General features: G+C 40.2%; 1 long non-coding RNA gene across 1 annotated transcript; it reads left to right on the forward strand.

The window, feature by feature from the left end:
• The first annotated feature begins 2,510 nt into the window (after positions 1-2,510).
• On the forward strand, positions 2,511-3,935 carry LOC148126414 (uncharacterized). The gene is made up of 2 exons (XR_015742623.1): positions 2,511-3,403; positions 3,461-3,935. It is a non-coding gene; the product is annotated as an uncharacterized LOC148126414 (long non-coding RNA).
• The last annotated feature ends 14,664 nt before the right edge of the window (positions 3,936-18,599 follow it).

Consider the following 18,599-nt stretch of genomic DNA (forward strand, 5'->3'; position numbering starts at 1 on the left):
GGACAGCAGCTCTACAATGTGAGTTCAAGAACTATTTGGACGACATGCTGCTAGACCAACTCGTCTGTGGGGTGAGGGATCTAAAACTCCAGAGGCGTTTGCTGGCTAGAAGAGACCTAAACCTCCCCCAGGCAGTTGAAGAAGCCTTAGCTGCAGAACTTGCAGCACAGTCCGCAGCTGAGATCCAGGGCACCGCTCCCAGACCTAGCACTTCCTCTGTACACTCTGAAGAAGCGGTAAGTGAGGATGACCCGGCAGAATACTCCGATGTGCATCGCCTCAAACCAACGAGACAGCCGCAGGTAGGAGCGAGGCCAAGAAACAACAGTGGTCCAAAACAAACTCTTTTATGCCTGACCTGTGGAGGTTCCCATTCCCGGGCATCTTGCCACAACTGCCACAAGAAAGGTCACCTCGCAAGAGTCTGCCAGGCAGCGCGCACCTCTCTACAAAGATCTCCTTCCTCTCCTGTTCCCCGAAGGCAAGTAGAAAAATGCCATACTTGCTACCAAGCCAACCACACACTCTACACCCCCAATAAAATTACACTTTCTGTTTTACTAGAAGGTAATCCCTGCCGCATGGAAGTAGACACGGGGTCAGCGCTCTCAATCATATCTTGGGACACGCTTAAGAAGATCCAGCCCAGACTGACAAAGAAACAGCTTCAAAAGTGCCATCTCACCTTGAGAGACTACCAAGGAAAGAACATCCCCGTCCTCGGGAAAGGCAAGTTTCTCGTGAAATTCCAAACCTTTAAAGGCCATTTGCCTTTAGTGGTTGTTAATGGTGCCCTCCCTAGTCTTTTGGGGTTGGATTGGTTCCCCTCTCTCGGCCTTAGTATAAAAGGAGTCCATGCTGTCTCAACTTCTGATGTTGACTCCTTATTTACAGACTACTCTGACGTTTTTAGTAGTGAGTTAGGCTGCTATAAGGGCACTCCCATCTCCTTCTCAGTAGACCCACAGGCAGTCCCCGTTCGTTTAAAACCACGTAGAGTACCCTTCGCCATCCGCCCCAAATTGGACGCGGAACTAGACAAACTACTAAAACAAGGGGTGATAGAACCCACAGATTTCGCTAAGTGGGAGACCCCCATAGTCACCCCGCTAAAAAAAGACGGTAATCTAAGAATTTGTGCTGACTACAAGACGTCAATCAACTGTTATCTACAGGTTAGCGCATATCCAGTCCCAGTCATTCAGCACCTGTTACACACATTCGAACCTGGCACCATTTTCGCCAAACTGGACATGTCACAGGCATACCAACAGTTCCCCGTGGATAACCAAACAGCTGACTTACAGACCATAGTTACACACAGAGGGGCATTCAGGTGTAAGCGCCTCCAGTTTGGCGTAAGTGTAGCCCCAGGTATTTTCCAATCACTGATGGAGCGAATCCTCCAAGGTCTCCCCGGCGTAGTGCCTTATTTCGATGACATCTTAGTCACAGCCAGGGACAGACCCCAACTCATCCAGAGAGTCAGGGCAGTATTAGAGAAGTTCAGGCAGCATGGCCTCAAACTAAAACGGGAGAAGTGTACCATCGCCACTAGACAGGTGGACTTTCTAGGCTACAGGCTGGACGCCTCAGGCATCCACCCGGTGGAATCGAAAGTCAAGGCCATCCACGAGGCGCCCACGCCTACCAACAAAACCGAGTTACAAGCCTTCCTGGGGTTATTGAACTTCTACGCTTCATTTCTCCCACACAAGGCGTCAGTTGCTGAACCATTGCACAGACTCTTAGACAGAAACACACCATGGCACTGGGGACCCAAAGAAAACCAAGCATTTGTGGCAGTCAAATCTCTACTCACCTCTGAGGCTGTCTTAATACAATTTGACCAACACCTTCCTTTGGTCCTAGCCGCAGACGCATCCCCTTTTGGGATAGGAGCTGTCTTAAGTCACAGGCTTCCCAATGGCTCCGAGGCACCAATTGCCTTCTTTTCAAGAACCCTTTCAGCGACTGAGCGTAATTACAGCCAGGTTGATAAGGAGGCCTTGGCTGCAGTAGCAGCAGTCAAAAAATTCCACGAATTTCTTTTCGGACACCAATTCGAACTTATCACTGATCACAAGCCGCTTTTAGGATTATTATCAGGGGAAAAGCAAACCCTACAGATATTGTCACCTAGGATGACCAGATGGACCTTATTCCTGGTGGCGTACTCATACAAACTGGTCTATCGTCCCGGAAAAAATCTAAACAACGCTGATGCCCTCAGCCGCTGCCCCTTGCCAGCCCCAGTCGAGGACCCAGCTCCTGTGCATACTATTTTTGATGTAAACGAACTAAACCTACCGGTGACTGCAGACGACATAGCATCACATTCCAAGAAGGACAGAACAATCGCCCAGGTTCTGGACTGGGTAGGGAGGGGGTGGCCGGAAACTAACTATTCAGTTGATTTCGCCCCATTTAAAACTCGTCAGCTAGAGCTCTCTAAGTTGCAGGGATGCCTATTGTGGGGTACCAGAGTGGTCATACCAACCACCCTTCGCATACCCGTCCTGAAGATGCTGCACGAGGGCCATCCAGGAATCGTGTGGATGAAGGCGTTAGCTCGAAGCTACGTCTGGTGGCCCAGGATGGACGATCAGATCGCCAAGTGGGTAAGCTCGTGTCGACCCTGTCAAGAATCTAGGGCAGCCCCGCCAACCGCCACACCCACAAAGTGGGAAAGTGCCAATGCCCCGTGGTCACGGCTTCACATCGACCTGGCCGGGCCAATGCACGGCAAGACCTTCTTGGTGGTCGTGGACGCCTATTCAAAATGGATAGATGTGGCCTTACTTCACACGACCACCACACAGGCAGTTGTTAAAGCCTTGACTCACCTTTTTGTAACCCACGGACTCCCTGACACACTGGTATCCGATAATGGCCCCCAGTTCACCTCGAACGAATTTAGTAGGTATGTCACAAATCTAGGCATCAGACACGTCCTCACGGCCCCCTTCCACCCCGCCAGCAACGGGTTGGCTGAACGGGCAGTCAGATCAGCCAAGGAGGCGTTAGCCAGATTCGGCCCAGTGGGTTGGCATTCTAAACTGTCTCAATTCCTCCTAAGCCAGCATACCACACCGTGCACAGTTACGAACAAATCCCCGGCTGAGCTGCTGATGGGGAGATGCCTGAGGACTGCCTTAGACAGGCTGCACCCCCACTACTGCCCAGACACCCCTTTGGGGTCTGACAGTCTGGCCAGGAATTTCGCAGTTCAGGACCTAGTGTTTGCTAGGAACTACGCGGGGGACCCACTGTGGGTGGCCGGAAAAGTCGTGGCTGTCACGGGTCCAAGATCTTATCGGGTCCAACTTGAAGACGGTCGTGTGTGGCGAAGACACCTGGACCAGCTGCGGAGACGACGGAGCAGCCTGACCGGCCCAGACCCGTCTCCACCAGAAGAGCCGCGGGCGCCACTCCAAGGTCCAGCTAGGGGCTCCCAGAGTGACCAACCTTCACCAACGGAGCAGAGAGAGCAGGCAGTAGACCGGGACTGCCAGCCGGGAGCACCACCGTTTATCCCCAGTGAAGGCAGAGACTTTTCACTGGCTCCAGTTCCTGCACCGAGCCCTGGTCGCCACCCTACGTACCCTGACCTGGGGTCCGCGAACTTGTCTTCGCCCAATGAATCTCCTGAGTTACGTCGCTCGGGTCGCCAACACAGACCACCGGCGTATCTCAAAGATTATGTGTGTTCCCATCTGGGGGGAAGGGGTGTTATGTCTTGGGAACCGGTTGGGGCTCCAACCGGGTCCACTCGTTAAGCAAGTTCAACAACCGTTCCTATTGGCTGGCGTCGGTTGACAGCCGACTATAAAAAGCCGGCTGTCAAGCCAAGCCAGCCGTTGTTCGCAAGCTAGTCTGCCCGTTGGCTGGCAGACGCGACAACCACTGTTCCTTCAATAAACGTGTTAATTGCATGCCCTGGTCTAAGCCTCTCTTTCCCTTGAAATACAACAATAAATTGGACACTTTCACTTTCAGATCACTTGATATTTACCCTGAGACAAAACCAGATGTGGTTTGTGATGTTTTATGTGCATCAGGCACATGGGTCAAGTTAAACTTGAAGTTTTTGTCATGGTAATCATGAATTTCTGAGTCACTCTTGACTTATTACCCCGAGAAAGAAAGTTGAATTCCCAAAAATACCAGCAGCTTGAGGAAATCCCAACATCACTTCCCTGTTTGTATCAGTTGTATGAAACTTTCCTATCATTGCAAAGGTGAGCTACAACTGTACTGAAGAAAGAGAGATCTGACTTTCCATATACATCATTTTATAAACAGAGGACAGTTCCAGAGAATTATGTAATTATCCCTACAGTGACCTACAGGAGTTTCTTGGAGTAATTATGTGCAAGTCTTAACATCATGCATTGAAAACAAAGTTTCTGCTTTCACAATTTTCTGTGGGAACCCATAGAAGAGGAAGTGGTTAGGCCTTTGTCAAAACCCTTGTTAAGTAAAAATGAAGAGAGAAACAATCTGCTCTGGAACAGGAACTACTGGGAAGGAAATATCCAAGGGTACTTTTATACCACTTGAAAATATCTGAAGATCTGTTACTGGGCTTGACATACTAACCAGGTTGACCTATCACATCAAGATGTGTTGTATTTAAACTTGGTTGTTGAATAAACCCCAATTGACTGGATTCATACAATATGCTAAGTAAGAAACATTTCTTTACATGCCACAATTAATATGAATGTGGACAATGTGCAAAACTACAGTATAAATAAACCAGTTGATATGGATGTTATTAATGTTTAGGACAGAAAGACTTTCTAAAATAAGCAGCATAGAATTACATGTCTATGAAGATTCTCAGTCATCCAGCTCATGGTTGTCCCAAAGGTGCTTTTTCAAGAGGCAACTGGACCTTCTGATTTTTCTTTGAAAACATTTTGGAAGTTCCCCAGTGCTCCAAGACTTTTAAAAGATATGATACAATGGTTCTGAGATAATATCTGCCAGCTCCTTCAAAACTTTGGAATGTAATCCATCCAGTCTTGGTGATTTATATTCATCAAGATCAGACAGGTGTTCTCTTACCATGAGCCTTGGTGGTGCAGTGGTTGGAATGCAGTACTGCAGGCTAGTTCTGCTGACTGTTGGCTGCCTGCAATTTGGCAGTTCAAATCCCATCAGGCTCAAGGTTGACAAAACCACCAAATCTAGTCTAAATATTTGGCTGATCTTGCAACCAACCATAATAATAGGAATCTAGTTGAAACAACTGTATGTAACAGATGGCCAGATCCACAGGTGTAGAGCCTGTCATTTCTCTGAGCAACTGGTTTCATGGTCATTTCAGTTGGAATCCATCTTTCTGTAACTTAAATCAGTTCTGGAAGGACAGATAAACAGATTCCAACCTTTTGTAAGACATTCTTTCAGGTAGCTAAAGAAAGCTATCTTCTTTTTTTCCTAAAGGCTAAACACTGCTCCATTCTCTTCCAAGGCTTTAGTTTCTATTCCCTGATTTAATTTCTAATCCTTGCATTGCTTCTCTGAATCTGTTCCAGAACTGGGTTGAATATATTGACGTTTGACCAATGCCAAATAAAATCAGAATGTCCATGATTTGTAAACTTTACTTCTGATTATGCAGTTTAAAAGTCCATTTCCCCTTTTTTGTAGTAACATCATTTGCTGACTCATATTCAGTTTGCAATTGACTAACACTCCAAGATCTTTTTAATAAAGTAAGATATTCCCATCTTGCATCTACAGTATGCACTCATTTCTGTTAAATTACATTCTATTGTTTTCAGCCCAGTTCTCTATACTAATAAGACCACTTTGATTTTAATTTGTTGCTGTGGTAACCATTCTTTCAGCATTTTAATTCAACTCATTAATAAAACACTAAGCAAAATGACAGTCCTTGTGAGAAGTATTCTCTGCTCTGGTCAGTAGTTTATTTTTCAGATGAACTGGACACGGTCCAGAAACCAAGTATATCCCATCAATATGATTTTCGTAGCTTAACTAGGCTCTGGTAGAAAACAAACAAGTCAGTCATATGTCATGAAACTTAATTTACAACATTTCTGCTCATAAAACTGTAAATTGGGCTTTAATTCACTGTCTAGTTGCCTGGGACAGGCATTTGTTATAATTGAGTCGATCTAGATGTCAGAAATTAACAACGGACTGGGTAGGATGGGCATGTTCAAAAGAGAAGTTGGTTGTAGTTGTTAAGAGTCCAGTGCAAAGATCAGGAATACAGTGGAAATTGTCCAACTTCCAGTAAAGGAACTGTCATCTGAAGGAGCCTGAGGTATACAGAATAACAAAGTTGGAAGGGGCTGTGAAAGTCTTCTAGTCCAACCCCCTGCTCAGTCAGGAAATCCTATACCATTTCAGATGAATGGTTGTTCAATCTCTTCTTAAAAATCTCCAGTGTTGGACCACCACCATTTCTGGAGGCAATTCTGATTAATTGTTCTGTCAGGAAATTTTTCCTTAGTTCTAGTTGCTTCTCTCCTTGTTTAGTTTTCTTCAGTTACTTCTTTTCCCACCTTCAGGTACTTTTGGTGATAGATTGGCACATACCCCTCTATGTGGCAGCCCCTTTGATATTGGAACACTGCTATATCACACCTAGTTCTTCTTTTCATTAAATTAGACATACCTAATTTCTGCAACTATTCTTCATATGTTTTAGCCTCCAGTCCCCTAATTATCTTTGTTGCTCTTCTCTGCAATCTTCAATCAACATCTTTTTTATATTGTAGTGACCAAAACTGGATGCCATACATTCCAAGTATGGTCTTACCAAGGCATTTTAAAGTAGTATTAACACTTCACATGATTGTAATTCTATACTTCTGTTATAGCAGTCTAGGACTTTGTTGGCTTTTTTGGCAGTTGCAACACACTTCTGGCTCATATTTAAGTGATTATCCACTAGGACTCCAAGATCCCACTCACAGTTACTACTATTGAGCCAGGTAGCACCTATTCTATACATGTGCATTTGGCTTTTCTTGCCTAAATATAAAGCTTTACTTTTTATTCTTCCTTTTCATTCTTCCTTCCTTTTTATCTGGAGTAGAGAAGATCTGAACTTTGAATCAAATTCTGCCAACCTTCATCTCCCATCAGTTACCTTTATCTTAAGTGGTCAGTTCTTTCATTTGCTGCCATTCAGTCTCATTGGTTGATGTGAAATACTAGTCTTGCTTCTAGTTAGAATTCAATATTCTTTGCATCAGGATATGAAATGATAGGGTCTACGCACATACTTCATCTTCTGGCTTAATACCTCAGTTTTTGAGCCTATGGTTTCATCAGCTTGGTTCTCTTCTAAAGAAAGTGACATGTCCATATGCACTATGATAATATGTATAGTCGGCCATTTATTTTCAGTGTTCTTTCCATTCACTGTCTCCTTCTATGGACTGGAAAGATAGATGGCAAAATCATCTAAACTAGGTATAATATCCTTCAAAAATTTCAAAATGTTTTGTTCTTTCTTTTTCAATGATGTATAAATAACAAACAAACAAGAATATCAGTTAATATTGAGGAAGCTTATTTATCAATATTCAACCAGGGGGGATATTTTATATCTATGTTTGACATTCTGTTTTATGTACTTTTTGATCTTTGTTGTTGTTGTTATGTAGTCTTTTTTCCTTTTTTTGACTGTGTATTTTAATCTTGGAAATAAATAGGACATTTATTAGGAAAAATATCAATTTTATGATATTGAAACTATATCTGTTTTTTAACAAATGATAGCATATGTTTGAGTGTTTTGTTCTCATAAAATTATGTACAGATTCTTGCCTAAAACTATTATGTGGATCTTTGTATGAAAGTTAGTATCTATAAGTATGTTTTCATATTTCATATTTATTCCAATTGATGTGTAAAGATAGTTACCAAATTGGATGCCACCTGTAATTTCTTTACAGCATGGCAATAAATGTAGCCAGTCATTATATTACATTTCAAAATTTGTTTGTACGCTGTAGAATCATATGATCTTAAGAGGGCCCAATTCTATGAAGCAATTTATATGGTTATGTAAAATATCCATTTGTGGATAAATTCCCATGGATCAAACAATGTTACATTTTTTTAAAAAAAAAGCCTTGCATCTTTCGCTTCAGGTATTTGGATGTGACTGAGACTCAAAATATGGTTGTTGAAAATTAAAATGAATTACAATCTTAATTTGTGTCCTTCAAAAAATTATTCTTGAGAATTATCAAAAAGAGCAGTAAAATGGAAAGATAAATCCACCATTTTCTTTACTAGAGTTCAGTGAATACTAACATCTGCCAGTGAGGAATGCGTTATTATTTAGAGAACAACTGGAATTTTCTATTTGCTACTCTCAATATTCCCTCAAGACCTCTAATTTAACCTTGGAATGTATTCTGAGATAGCAGTTTATCTTCATGGGAAATAAATTGGTTTAAACTCAGCCCACAGAGTTCTACTATGGATTTATTTAACAACTCTGTTTCATGTTTCTCCTCTCCCATCCTTAATTTTATTCAATTGCATTTCTGTGGTTGTGATCTGTTTAGAAAGATTTATATTCTACTAATTGCCCAACTTAAGTAAAGTCATTATAAACATATTTTCATTTTGACTACCACTGCATTAAAAATATCCCTACTATTTTGTTCCACTACATCAAAGTAAATAAAGTATTTACAATGCAGATCATATGACAGTTTTATTTAATTACATTTCAAATAAAATCAATTGGTTGAGCACAGCCAAAGATAATATGGGGAAAAGTACCACATGGATTTCTACTTGTTATATGTCTTACACCTACCTGATATCAAGAGCTATTGTTTTCTTAATTGACATTATCAAAAAATAATTCCCATTCTTACTAGTCATCATTTATTTTCAACCAATCAGATAGAAGCTGCTCTGAAATAATGAATCCAATCCTGCAAAAGAAAAGATGATATTCTCCAGCACTTCCACATATTCAGCTGTGAGATCTGAAAGTGAGTCGTATTTATGTTTGCTTGTATTGCAGCATATTTTCAGGTTATGCATGAGTAAAGGTTATCTTGTAAGTAAGTTACTTATGCTTAAGGGGCATTTTGCTGGAACCGAGCACATCTGCATGTAGCAATTCTCAGGCACTTTGGTGTATGCAAAATGTTCCCAAACACGCAGCAAGTTCTCATGCTCATAAGAAGGAACCAACTTCCTTATGTGAAGTCAAGCCTGGTGTCTTTTATAATCTGAGATGATCATGTTTTGTTTCTTTCAGAAGGAACTTGCAGGAACTCATGACAATGTACAATAATCTCTTAGTAGGCAGTTTTCAAAATGAGTGAGGAAGAGAATATTTATTACAATCTGAGAATTGAGGATGTGTAATTATTATTAATTTTTAAAGATTTCTATCCCACCTTTTTCATATAAACTTCAAAACAGGGAACGTGCCAATACTCTTTTCCTTCCTACTTTCCCCATAACAACAGTCTTGTAGGGTGAATTGGGCTGAAAGTGACTGGTGCAATCTGGTCCAAGGGGTCGCGAAGAGTCACTGTGGAGATCAGAGTTCCTGAGGGAAAGAAGAACCCATCAAATCCCCCTCAGGAGCTATTTTTCAGGAGGATCCCTTGGGAAGATCAAAGTCAGGACACCTCAGGAGAGGAACAAAGAGTGAAGCTTTCTGGTTTTTATGACAGCAATCAAACAGCGGTTGAATCTGCAAATCAAGTCCAATATCTTTGAGCTTCTGGGCAAGACCACCACATGTGGTAAAAATGAGATGGCTTTAACCTTAGACTGTCTACTATTCACCTCACCCCTTTCCTAAGAAATCTATAGGGGGCGTGCATAAGTGCACCAACGTGCCTACCGTCCCTGTCCTATTGTTTCTTTTATATTTTAAATTTTTCTTATATGTATCCATGTATTCATAACTATGTTTTTACTTATACCTATTACCTTGTAAGCAATTGACAAAAATAAATAAATAAATAAATACTGTGCATATATATTGGAAAACCAGATCTCTCATTTTGTACAGAAGAGAACAGATTTTTTACAAAGCAAACCAAACCATCAAATCAAACCATCAAATAATTTTTTTCCCCACATCCACCGATAGACCACCACTTATAGGCAGTCTTTGTTCATGGACTGCTTTGTTTATAACCATTCAGAATTATGACAGAGATGAAAAAGTATCTTTATCACCAGTCCCCACATTTATAACTTTTGCTGCTCTGTAAAGCAAAGGAAAGCTGAAGTAAAACCACAACATTGAGGTGTTTCACTTAATGACCAAGTTGCCAGTCCCAATTATGGTCACTAAATGAGAACCCCCTGTATGTTATCATTGTTCAAACTATCATTATTCAAGTTCACAACTGCTTAGAAATCCTACAACAGGCCATGTTAATTTACATTGAACACACCAGCTGTACATTTCACTGTCCTCCTGAAGCATCTGATTAAAACAGCAAGCTAACTCTTTGTTGCCACCTACTGGTTAGAATTCTGCAGCCCAAGTATGATAGTCCCAAACTTCCTAAGATGCTTTTCACTTATCCCTCATCTGCTCCCTTCCACACAGTCACATGACCACATTTTTGAAACTTGGAAACTGGCCCACATTTACAGCCATTTGCAACAACCTGTTCTCATGTGACCATGATTTATGACATTTTTCCTGGAAAGCAGTGTTTACTTCTTGTTTCCAGCAAAAAGTTCCCCATAGAAAACAATGGGAACAATTAATTAATTGAACAAAGAATTAATTAAACTTTAATTTGCTTAATGACTGTGGCATTCACTTTATGACCATTGCCTTCACTTAATGACTGCCAAAACAAAAGGTTGTAAAATCTGGCACAGTCAAATGATGACTTGCTTTAGGACCATCGTGACATATGACCAAAATTGTGGGCTCCATTACAATCATAAATTGATGACTATCTGTATTCTTTATTGTTCATAGCATCCTGTATTTTATTATGTCTTTTAATTCCTCAAAAATAGAAGAGCAAGGAAAGAGCTAAGAATATATTGCTTTTTCTGTAATAGGATTTGCTGTACTCATTTTAGCCTTGAGCAATTTTATTTCTTTGCCTGAGATTTGGGTTCAATTTGGGTAAAGATATCTCTTTAAGCCATTGTATTATTGATTTGATGTGCAAGGACCCAGCCAACTGTGGTTTATTCAAGATCAAATCATGGCTTTCCAGTCATGATTTTCCCCAACCCATAACTGGACTCATATAATACATAAAATTATATTTTCTTTAGCCACCTTAAGTTGAACTGAGTAAAAATGGCTAGGTTTGTACCACATAATCAGCCATATATTACAATTTATAAAATGCACTAAGGCTGTATTTGTTGGTCTTAAACAACTCTTTAAAGATCTAGAAGCAATACTGATATATATATAACGTTGCCTAGATACTTCGAATCTTACGCGGGAGAAAACCCGAACAACCAAAGATCCACATACAAATACCCGCGAGAACCTCAGAATATATATTCTGAGGCCCCCACCTGAACAGAACACGCCTCCAACCAATCAGAACACGGCTAACCCCCCAACCAATCAGAACACAGCCAAACCCCCTACCAATGAGAACACACCCCCACCCAATCAGAACACAGCCAAGCCCCCACCCAATCAAGTCCCACCCCCACTGGCAGTTAAAAGGAGGAAGCAGCTGCAATCTCACATTACTCTGAGAAGCACAGAGCTGGAGACAGAAGCCTGAAGATGATAAATGAGACTTCATCGAAACGTTGCCTAGATACTTAGAATCTTCGCGGGAGAAAACCCGAACAACCAAAGATCCACATATATATATATATATATATATATATATGTATATATATATAATAAGATAATAGATGAAAATAATTTCATTCTATAAAATACAGCCCACAACTCTGGCCTTAAACACTTTTTAATGTATGTTGCATTGATTTTCAGTTGATTTGATAGAGATCCCAATAAGCTGATTCACCATTATTTATGTTGGTAATTTAAGACAGGCTTAAAAGCTCTTTGCTAGACATCTTCTAGATGATTAATCAGCCAATACTGCAGTATAAAATAAAAACTAAGGAAATACCCATATCCAACCATTTTTCTGGAAGAAAAAAAAGTATAATTCTTTCATTGAGCTTGAATGGCACTTGTGTATGTAATAGACATATATATTTTGACAAATTAGAAAAGGCGGTGAAAATTTGAGTGATTCCCAAATCACTGTATTTTTTGGAGTAAAATGGCGTAGTCCAGTCTGCTTCAAAACACTAAGTAAAGAAATAATCTTGTTTTTATTCTAAGAAATAATAGTCATGATTTCTGAAAGAGAAGGAATTATCATTCAAAGTTTTAATTAGTTGCTTTATATTTTTTTTGCTATCCAGAAGCACCATCCTCTTTGAAGAGCAGACTTAGATTTTCTCTTATCTCTAGGTCTACAGGCTTTTGGGAAATGATGATTGTTTATATTCTCTGCATTTCTGTGTTTTTATTCATTAACAAGGTGTCAAACTTTTAAGTCAGGGGTGTCAAACTTGGAGATGATCAGGATTTAGAGTGGATGGAATATGCTTGAAATAAATGGTTTCACTCAGAAATTGTCACTTAAGTTGTAAGACTGGTGAAGTATTACACTGTTGACACACCTGGAGATTGCTGCTAGATGGCGATGAATGAAGAAGGAAAAATCAAATACTGGTATAGCTAATGATGACATAAATCCAATTTGTGACATGGGTATTAAATAGCCAATACTGTATTATGGGGATATTTCATAGCAGAGAAAAGAAATTGCCAGGGCATGTTTGTGCCATGTTTTGGTGCCAGTGGAATGGGGTCTCATCCATTGTGTTTTGAAGGTTTGCATGATCAGAGATCATGTTTAACTTTGGGAAGATGAAGGAAGTTGTTCTATCCAGACAGTTTAGAGTTAATGGGATTTGGGATACTTATTTAGGAATTGTGAGCTGTTCCCTTAAGGGAATGCATCATGGTAAATGTAGCTAAGGTATCCGGGGAAAAGTAGTCCATGTCATGTGGTCACATCTGTAATCTGGATTGGTCACTATATTGACCCTTGTTGGGTTGGGGGAGGTTCCGTCACTCTTGCCTGAATCCACCATACCATGCAGCTGCTTCAATCATCATGAGGATGAGACTTTATCATCTTTCTACACCATAATGCAGATATGCAAAGGATTGGACATTAAGAAGAACCTCATCATAAATGTGAGTTGATAAGGATGCCTGACGAACCAATAAAAAAGACTTTGTATGGATGCTTTGTGGAGTTGGTCTGTCTGCTTTATACCCATCCAGAGTGTAATAAGTAGAACAGTAGAAAGATAATAAAGTCTCATCCTCATGATGATTGAAGCAGCTACATGGTATGGTGGATTCAGGCAAGAGTGATGGAGCCTCCTCCAACCCAACAAGGGTCAATATAGTGACCAATCCAGATTACAGATGTGACCACATGACATGGACTACATTTCCCAGGATACCTTAACTACGTTTACCATGATGCATTCCCTTAAGGGGACAGTTCTCAATTCCCAATTAACTATCCCAAATCCCATTAACTCTAAACCGTCTGGACAGCACAGCGCAGTAAGCAGAACAGAAGTCCTGTCAGAAACTTTGGTGGATTTAGGATCCCCCCCCCCCGCCCGTTTTGTGTAGGTTGGATTTGAGCTTGTCCTACTTTGTTTTGTTTTTCCAGCATACTTATAGTTTTTGGGGTTTACTCCTGAAAAGATGGCTAGTATTCCCCATTATTTTGCACAACTGTGGCAGGAGATTTCCCTGCAGCTGTAAAAGAAAAAAAAAACTTGGAAGCAGCTTGGAGGTTGCTAGTCTCTGGTTTATTGGAAAATGAAATAGCTGAAGCCAGTTAATTATTCTACAGCAGGGGTTCCCAACCTCCAGACCATGGACTGGCATCAGTCTGCATCCTGCCAGGAACCAGTTCATGCAAGCAAGCAAAGCTCTATCTGCACATGTGTGAGATCCATGCAGCATACAAAATGCTCCATCCACACAAAAATTTCTACCACAGAACCAGTCCCTGACATCCAAAAGATTGGGGCCCACTGATCTACAGTGAAACAAACCATGTCTTAGTTCAACACATGAATTAATTGCTTCCTTACTTATCAAAAAGATAAATATCAAAATATGTCTGACAATTTCAGGGTATCCATCATTCTCGGTCAGTACAAGATCAATACCACTTAGAAATGTCCATCAGATATTTTGCTATTTCAAAAAAATCAATTAAAAGGCTGTCGATGTATCATTTGGGTGAGGTCATTTGTTTTAAAAAGACAAGTGGATGTTTCAGCACAAAATAAAGTTAAATAATTTTGTAATGTCTGCATTCCTTTGTGAGTAGCCCTATTGTCTTGTATGTATGGTTGTGATGCTTAGTTGATCTACTATAGTCTTTCTGACCAGGCACACTTCAAAGATGTTGAGACTGCAGTTCCCACAATTTTTGCAAAATCTGATTGTGCTTCTCCTCTCCTCACCACCCCCTTATATTCCTGTGAAACTAAGGAGGTGTCAGTCTAATATGTTTCCTTCCCTTCATGGATTGTTTTGGGTTTGAGCCACACTTTTTGCCTCCATATTTTGGGAATGGAGTCAATTTGGTCTAATGGTTAAGGCACCAGATTAGAAAGCAGGTCCTACCTTTGCCATGAAAGTCAGCTGGGTAACCGTAGGCCAGTCACTCCTTCTCAGCCCAACTCACCCAGAGGTGGCATTCAACATGTTCTGATCAATTCTGGAGAACCAGTAGCAGAAATTTTGAATAGTTTGGAGAACTGGCAAATACTACCTCTGACTGGTACCGCCCCGTGGCTGGGTCTTCTTTTGTTGCTCTGCACAGGAGAACGGAGATGGAAAGCAGGTTAGTGGGGTTGGGAGGGAATGTGATTTTGCAGTAACCTTCTCCCAGGAGTGGGGAGGGAATGGATTTTACGGTATCCTTCCCCTGCCACACCCACCAAGCCATGCCACACCAACTAAATCACGCCCACAGAACCGGTAATAAAATTTGTTGAATCCCAACTTACCTAATAGAGTTGTTGTTGTGGGGAAAATAGGAGGGAGGTGTATTAGATATGTTTGGCACCTTGAGTTATTTGTAAAACTAATAAAGGCAGGAAACAAACAAAACAAAATAAAATAAAAATGGATTTGGAATGTCTCTGCAAGGTTATCTTTCTTCCTTACTCTGAATGATATCTAACTCTGCGTTCATTTTCATTCAGTTTTCTCAAGTGAAAGTATACTACAGATAGTCCTATAGTGACAAGCACAACTGATCATGGCAATTACAGTCGTAAGTCATGATAGTCGTAAAGCCAGTTACCATGTAACTGAACCTGATTTTATGACCTTTATCATGGTGGTTGTTAACTAAACACAGTGGTCATTAAATTAATGCAGTCGGGGTGGGATTCAAAATTTTTAACAACCGGTTCTGTGGGCGTGGCTTAGGTGGTGGGCGTGGCTTGGTGGTCATGTGACTGGGTGGACATGGCTTGGTGGTCATGTTATTGGCTGGACATGGCCAACTCAATATCACTCACATCGAGGCACGCATCTCCTCGCCTGGCCTCTCAGGACTGTGGGGATGCTGCAACAGTCATAAGTGTGAAAAACAGTCATAAGTAACTTTTTTCAGTGCCATTGTAAGGTCACTCCACACAAGCAAAGTACCAACAAAGGAGGGGAAAAAAACTCCAGAGACATTCCTGAGACAGGAAGTCTAGTCCTGCCAAGCATGTAGTAAGGGTTAACAGAGAGGCAGTTTTTGTAAGCAACACCAGAATGTTTCCTTCCTGTCTTCCTTACAGGATTAGGCCAGTAATTTCTTCTAACAACTAGTTCTTCGAACTGCTTAGAATGTTAATAACCAGTTCTAGCAAATAGGTGCGAACCTGTAGCATCCCACCCCTGAATGCAGTGATCATTAAGCGAACATGGCAGTCATTAAATGAATCCATTGTTCACTATGGGCTGGTTTTTGTCAGAAACTGGAAGTAAATGCTAGTTTCCAGCAAAATTGTAATACATCGTGGTCATGTGACTGTGGAGCACTGCAAACAGCCATAAATGCAAGATGGTTGCTAAGCATTCAAAATTTGTCATGTGATAGCAAGGGAGTCTCTCAATATCAGAACTTTGAAACTGGACCATAACTTGGAGAGGGGGGAATCTGTTATTATAACTTCAAACAATTGTTAAGCTTTGCAGAGATGGTCTGTCTTACTGGGAACAGATACTCTGAAAGAAAAGCAAACATGCATAACTTTTTCCTGTTTAATTCTTAGCTCTGTTAGTCAACCTTCAGAGACCTAATACAGATAGTCCTCACTTAATGACCATAATTGCAACTGGCAACGCCATCACTAAACAGTGAGATGACTTCACAGGACCATAATTTTTTATTGCTGACCTCTCCATTGACTCTGCTTTTTAGAAGCTGGCTGTGACACATGCAAATGGCAATCAAATGACTGTGGGATGCTATGTGTGTGTCCATAGATTGCAAAGGGCCCAAATCTCAGTCACATGACTACAGGGATGCTGTGATGGCTGTAAGTGTGAAGACCAGTCATAAAGTGTCTTTTTCAGCACTGTTGTAACTTCAAATGGTCACTAAATAGGAAAGTTGTTAAGCAAGGACTACTTCTACTACACTTTGTAAATAATAATGTAAAATTTCATACCTCTGTGAAAGCTATGTTCACACTTTTTTTTTTATAAAAAAGACTGAAACTGAAACTCATGTATTTATTTGTTTAATCAAATTTTAATGCTGCCTCTTGTCAAGCGACTGTGTGAAAAACTATTAAAAAGATTTGCTAAAGCAACATCTCAATTTATTTAGATCTCCTTTTTTAAAAAAAAAATGCAGAAAAGTAGGCAATGCTGCTATTAAGTGACTGATACATAAAAACAAATACTGCACGTGCAAGATCTTCAAAGCAGCTCTACAAAACAATAACAAAGTCTTGGTATTATATACCATTAAAAGCACAACATATGGCTTCTGGGTATATTGAACCATAGTTTGTTGGTAAGACGTTATGAAATTTCTAAATTATCTCTTTAAATGTTTTGTTCCTAGACTTTTTTGTGACTTCTCTTATTCATAAAACCGCTATTCAGGCTCTAATTGAAAAAGATTTTGCAGGCATAAAAGAGATTTGCAAGATTAGTGTTTTTCAAACTTGGCTACTTTAAGATTGTGGACTTTAACCCTTAAAATTCCCCAGGCAGCATCCTGAGGGAATTCTGGCTGAGGAATTCTGAGAGTTGAAGTCCATTCATGCTTGCTGGGGAATTCAAGGAGTTGAGAAACCTAAAGTCTTCAACATCTACCAAAGTTCGCTGAACAATAGATGTTACATTGGTCTATTACTGGATTAACTTCAAAAAGCAGAAGAGTGTTATTAGTCTTGTACATCAAGGAAGCAAGTTTGATGACATCATGTGCTAAAAGGTTTACTATGGCAAAGACTGAATTTTATGAACTTGATCGAATTTTACACATCTAAGAAAGAATATGCCATAATAAATAACTTTAATACCAGTATCTTCCAAAAGTTTTCAAAGCAGCTTTTCCTAATTTGACACCCTCCACATATACTGAATGCCCATTATTTTTAACTAGCTGAAAGAAACTAGGCCAGGTGTAACTCAACACATATGGAGAATATCCAACTGGGAAAATATGAATTCAAAAATACCGATTCTGGTTTTTTAAAAAGTGTTGTATAAAGTGCTGTGGGAAAAGACTGCCATCCTGTGGTTGAAGGTTTAATATACATTCAATGAAAGTAGATTTGCATCTTTCTAGGGAAAATTAGCATCAATAGATTTCAAGATTTTCCATAAGAAGCCATGTTATATAACACCACTTACAATATAATTGAGGAAAATGGAAAAGAATTATTCAATTATTTATTGTTACAGTCAGTCCATCAGGTGAAGAATTTAATATTCATTGAGACTTTCTCAGTGATATTGTTTGTTCAGCATATTGTTTTTGCCAGAAAAACAATACACTGTCGGATAGCCAAATATATTACATTTCAGCCAGGATCAAAACTCAGAGGTATGTTCTAAATATACATCACTTATTCTTGTTCCAAGGATAGACTCATATCTTACCTCTTAAGATTTTAAAATATACAAATCAAAGCAACAACATAGCAAATAAAACAACCTATAAGGCCGAGAATATATTTGTGAGGAACACCATAATACTCATTTGCACATTTCTCTCAGAGCTCTCTTTTATTGTTTTATTTATTGATTTATTTAAAACCTGAATGTATTTGGTTTCTGGGCAGCTAACATCATGGAGCATTATTACAATTTAAAGATGACTTGGAGGGAAATCTAGTTGTTTTGGGGCAGTTCTTGATCACAGAAGTTCATGTCCTGCCCTGTGGCATTTTTACCCATCAGTTGTTGTTTGCTTTCTCCCAGACTTTGGCATTTTTAGTCCACCCAGGATACTGTTGCATTTCTACTCACCTGTGCTTAC

Source organism: Pseudonaja textilis, chromosome 3 (assembly GCF_049901715.1).
Source record: "Pseudonaja textilis isolate UNSWEBS1 chromosome 3, rPseTex1.2, whole genome shotgun sequence".
Taxonomy (NCBI): domain Eukaryota; kingdom Metazoa; phylum Chordata; class Lepidosauria; order Squamata; family Elapidae; genus Pseudonaja; species Pseudonaja textilis.